This window comes from Condylura cristata, unplaced genomic scaffold, assembly GCF_000260355.1.
Source record: "Condylura cristata isolate star-nosed mole 26May11 unplaced genomic scaffold, ConCri1.0 scaffold00001, whole genome shotgun sequence".
In the NCBI taxonomy this organism is placed as follows: Eukaryota; Metazoa; Chordata; class Mammalia; order Eulipotyphla; family Talpidae; genus Condylura; species Condylura cristata.
Window position 1 is genome coordinate 77280268 of NW_004567102.1, and position 6000 is coordinate 77286267.

The 6000-nt window shown below is 35.4% G+C and overlaps 1 protein-coding gene across 1 annotated transcript in view; it reads right to left on the minus strand.

Annotated features, from left to right (window-relative positions):
- The window catches only part of SHPRH (SNF2 histone linker PHD RING helicase, E3 ubiquitin protein ligase), a 69392-nt gene that overhangs the window by 62974 nt on the left and 418 nt on the right, over window positions 1-6000 (minus strand). The window lies entirely within an intron of this gene.

A 6000-nucleotide genomic window follows, 5' to 3' on the forward strand; every position in this document is an offset into this window, starting at 1 on the left:
AGATGCAAGCATTAAGAGGGGTTTCATACAAAAATGGTGGTGGACTTGGTATTAGAAATCAAACTAGGCCTGGGGCTGCAAAAAAAGATAATAGTGAGCAACAAAGTGGAAACTGGCAGGCATTTAGCACCACAGGCCGACAGGGCAATGTTAAGCAGTCTAGCACACTTGGAACAGAATCTTAGTAGAAAGGGTAGAGAAGGGAAGAAAAAAAATAGAAGAAATGATGCATGAAAACTTTTCCAAATTTGATAAAAACTATAAACCCAAAGAAACAAGATGCTTAAAGAAACCAACCTCTAGTACACTCAAGGGTAACAAGAAAAGGTATATGATTAAATTGCTAGAAAGCAAAAATATCTCTTTAGTTAATTATTTCCTCAGATGTAGACACTTCTCCCAAACTAACATTTTAAACCCAGAAAAAAAGCTTTCAAAACAAGAAGGCAAGGGGGCGGGGGTAGAGGGGAAAGGACAAATAAAAGCCAGGAAAATTTTATCACCTGTAGATCTAAAGTAAGGTAGACCTTCTAGAGTATTGAATTTAGAAATTTTAAAGTCTTCAGGGAGAAAGAAAATAATACTACAGGAACTCTACCTACATAAGGAATGAAAAGCATACTGAATGAAAAAATATATGCAAATGCAAACAGACCTTTTCTCCTCTTTTAAAATTTCTCTGATAATTATAAAAAAAAAAAGGGGGGGTTAAACCTGTTTATTCTGGATTATTTTCAAGGCTACATGGGAAGAAAAATATTTTAATAGTGTCATAGAGTATACTACACACTTTGTTTATGAACTGGAAAAATGAGCTATCAAGATATGAATTCCTTAATATTGGTACAAATTTCATCAAATTCAAAATCTCAACAGGAATTTTTATTTTATAAAGAAAACAACAAAGATACTGGCTCCAGGACCTACAGTGATAGTAATCACTACAACGGGACAACGGTATCAAGATAAACATAAATCAGGGAAACAGAATTAAGCGTCCTTTAACAGATCCACACATGTATGGCCAATTGATTTTTGAAAAGAAATTCAAAGACAGTCAATGGGGAAAGAGTTTCCTTTTCAATAATTAGCTAGCCAGATGCAAAAAAAAGTAAATCGCATCCTTTTCCTCAAACTACCTTAAAAAAACTTGAAATGCATGATAATCTGAAATATAAAAACTAAATTTGTAAAAATTTTGGGAACAAACAAAAAACCAGGAGAGAAACTAAGTGATATTAGGCAAAAATAAATTTAACACAAAAAGCAGAAGCTACTAAAATAATAAATAAAGCTTTATCAACATTAAATACTTTAGTTTTTCAAAAGACACTATTGTGGAAATGGAAGGCAAGCCAAAGATAAGAGACAACACTCCTAAGACAAAGACCTGATGGTGGATTTGTATGTGGAATACATAAAGAACTCTCCATATCAATAGCTAAGAAAAGTAACTTTATTTCTAAAAACTGAACAAAATTTTGAACAGGTAATTCACCAAAGATGACATACAAGCAAAAAACAAAAACAGGAAAATGCCTACAACATTATCATTCATTTAAGTAATAAATTCACAAATCACAACAAGAAACTGTATATGAAATAGAGTAGTAAAAATTTAAGACTGAGGGTACATTTCTGATACATTAGACACCTGGAAAAATTCTGCACATTTTGTATATATATTGCCCTAGTAATCCCACTCGTTGATATTTTCTGACGAGAAGTGAAAACATGGGTTTTATTAATAAAAGTCAAACAATCAAAATGTTCATCACCTAGAGAATGGGTAAATGTAATGTACTAATTGATAAACTGACACATACAACAACATGGGTGAGTGTTTAATCATGATGCAAAGTGAAAGAAGAAATATCTGAAAGACTACATACTATATGTTTTCATTTAGATGAAATCCTAGAAAAGACAAAAACCTAGTGATAGAAGCAAAGGAGCAGAAGGGAAAGCTTTAGGGTGACAGAAATGTTCTACTAGTAATTATATGATTGCACACATTTGTCAAAATTCATCAAATTGTACATTTAAATGCGCTGAATTACATGTAATTTATACCTTAAAGCTTATTTTAAAAACAAAAACAAACCAGGGGCTATTAATAGCAAGTTTATTTTAATAAACTTGAAAACTGAGATAATATGTATAAACTGAGACAATATGTAAAATTGTCAAACAAAATATAAATAATAAAAATTGGCTCAAGAAATAGAAAATCTGAATAGACAGATGGCCATAAAAGAAACTAAAATAAAACTACTTACCTACCTAAGATCTACTCACCCTTCCCTGCTGATGGAACTTTTATTTAGGTACACGGTAGTCTTGACTCAAAAGGAGAATGTTGTTTCTTGTGTATAATTTCATAAAGTACATGTGGCTATTTAACTAATAAAATTATACTGTAAACTCAACTCTTTATTATCACTAATATCAAGTGCTCAAAAAGTATTTGTGAATAGTGACTACTATAATGGATATGGCAAATTTAAACATAGCTACAAGAAGTCTATCAAATTATGTCAGACTGATTTAATTATAAGGATGTCAATACATTAATCTATGCACAGTTTATGAATACTAGTGACAGTCTATAACCAATAAATATCTATTTTAAACTATGATTCAAATATCTTATCTCCTTTCTTATCATATATAAGAATAATATAAGAAGTTCTCCTCAGGGGTCAGGTTGGAACCCAGAATTGGGTCGCTCTGCTGGAACTCTGAGAAGATAGGTTATGCCATCTCATCAGGTAACTATCATCACAAGTATGTTGTATAATAACATATCAACCCAAAGTTCAATGCCTGTAACCATAATTTCTTTATTCTCACAGACCTACAGGTAAACTTAGGGTTGGTCTATCAAGGCTAGATTTCTGGAGGAAATTTGGTTTTGCTTAGGGACTAGCAAAATAATCCCAGAACTGTTCTTACCATGTATGAGAGTATGATGGATAAGAGTAAGAGTGCAAATAACACTACATTCCTTTATGAAAGTGGAGCTCCTCAAAGCAAAGAGCATGGGAGTAAGGTAGGACATAGGGAGGGAATTAGACCGATTACTCAATTTATAAGGTAATCCTAAACTAATTCGGTAATTTAGGGAATTATTAACTCTCAAAGCCAAACAAGGAACTGATGATATTCTCACATCTGAAAAGCTTTGTGACTTAAAGGTAGTGAACATGGACTTTCCTAGATAAATTCAAGCTTTGTCTTTTGCTACCTATGTGGCAATGGGGGCATTATCTAACCTCTCATGCTGGTTTTCCCATTTCTAAAATGAGACTGATAGCAGGACTGTAGTTAGGGAAATATAACAGCACAGCAACAAAATTTAGAACCCATTCAACAAGTGACAGCTGCTATTACCATCATTTTGAGCATATTTTATAAACATTTTACCATAATCAACCTTTAAGGTGGCACCATAGAACAGTGAATTTTAAACTACTGCATGTTAGAATCACATGGGTGAAGTTTTAAAACTTCTGTTGCCCAGGTATACCATTACAGTCAATTAAACCAGGATCTCTGACACAAGGCTCCATTAATTTCTTGGTTCTCTAGAAGATTTCAGTGTGCAGCCAAGTTTGAGAAACTTTGTGATGGATAACCAATTGTTAACTAAAATCCATTCTTCTCCTTCTAAAATACAGTGTGGGCAGGAAATGTACCCCACCTGACATGCTATCTATACAGGTCACATGACCAGCCAAATGGAATGTGAGTAGAATATGTACTGTTTGCTTACAATATTATGTAACAGAGATATTATTGAAACAGAACACAGAGTTTCAACTAAGTTATTCTGTTTTCTGGTAAAAGTCACCCAATAACCTTTAAATTATACATATATTGTAATTCACACCTTTCTTCAGAAGTTTGCTTCTAACCTGATTTTTCCAACATTACAGCCTCAAAATATTTATTGCTATTAACAGTAAATTGGAGGAAAATAAATACAGGATTTCTAATATGGCTTTCCCTTTGTACAGTTCTTTGCCACACGTGGTCCAAAAACAAATATCCCAAAATTAATTCTGTTTGACTCTATCTAGGATAGCTCCTTGAACAAAAAGAGATACCATTTGAATAAAGTTACCTGTAACTGTAATGTTAAGTGGCAGTTAATAAGTATTGTTAAAATTCTATGCAAATCTAATTATATTGTAAATCCTTCCTCTAGTTTTCATCACATCATGTAAATCCCACCTTTGAGGAACTTTTCCCCTCTTAAATATCAGAGTTGGGATAAAATGTGATTACTTGCAGTTTCCTATATGGATCACACTTTTACTGGCCCATATTTAAATATAAAATGCCTTTTGCTTGAAATACACTTTCACATTTTTCTGTTGATGATCTAATTTTCCCCCTAAAACGTCTATGAGCAGGAATGCTGAGTTACAGGCCTCTCTTTGATTCTGTCACAGCATTCTAAACTGTTTGACTAAGAACTGCTTGAGAGGTGGGAGGGAACAGCAAATCCTATTCAACAGCGTTCTCCGCAATACCAGATCAGGGTCAAGATGGAAATAATATACAAAGTAAGGTGAAACACAGATCCCTAGCTCCGTGAATAGTTGACCCTCTTTTTAAGGACCCAAAAGTACTTTGCTAACATTTCTTCTGTGCACCAGTCTCTCTTAGCCACAGTCTAGAAGACTATAAATAATGTGAAACTATTCTTCACTATTTCTGGTCTAGAATGAGACAGAAAATTGACTCAACTGTATCATCAGCAGAGAACAACAAAGGTAGATGTTAGAAAACTAAACATAAAATGCTAAGTTACAAATTTACATTTGCAAAATGTTACAAATAACAATTTGTAACTAAACAATACAAGCTAAAACAATACAAAGGGGTATTAAAATTAATTTCAGATTTTTTTTCCCTCCCAATTATCATCTCTTCATTAGAAGACATACATGCTCTGATTTACAGCTAATCCATGGTAGCCTCAGGCTTAGGCTATGAAAGGTAAGGACAGTATGTCTTTGCCACATTGATGTCCAACCCAAGCTTATGAAAGAGGGGCCCAACTGATCACTACAAAGCTCTCAATGACCAAGCATTACCATTACAATCTTCCTTTTCTGCAGTAATTCCAACAAAGCATGAAACAATTCATTCACTGAAACCTAAAATATATGAGTGATATAAACTTGGAAAGTGCCTTCACAAGCTTTTTCACCAGCCAATTGTTTCCTCAAAATCTTCGAGTCTGAACTCTTTAATCAAGGATTTGTCTTAATTCTGTCAATAAGATCTTGCAGGCGGGGCAGAAAGAAAAAGTAGAACAGAGAGAAATTCTAGTTATTTCGAAGTTATTTTCTTTCGTTCAGGTAAAGCCTTAAGTGAATTGAAATACTATTAGGAAATAATTCAACATCCAGGATTTCTAACTTGTGCCTATCGTCGACACTTAGAAAAAAACCTTCATGGTCATTATTTCATAAGGCGGTTTCTAGTAGTCACCACTCGCCATCGGGTAACGCATCTCCGTTAACAGACCTAGCAATGACCACGGAGTCAAAACATCGAGATGCAGGAAGGATGATTTTGAGAACGAGCGTAATTAACCTGACTCCAGAGGAACTACGAACTTCCAGACTAACTTTGCAGCTTCGGCCTCCCCTTTCACTACAGGACAGTCCCGCGCACGGCGAAGCGAGGTAGCTGCGTTCCAAAGCGCAGGGGCTTATCCGCGAGGACGCTGACACCCATTACTCACTTTTCTTCCTACGAGACTCCAGAGCGGTCCAGAGCAGGGCTGTCAGCACCCAGCCGCTCCCAGCAAGCGGGACAAATAAATCGCAGCGGTGAGGAGGCGCATAACTAGCGCCCCTCAGCCGCGCCAACAAAACGCCACAGGCCCCAGCCCACGGGGAGAAGCACAGCTTCCTTCCCCACGGCCTCTCTGCCTCTTGAGGGGGTGGGGGTGGGGGTAGGCCTGGATTGTTATTATGTGCT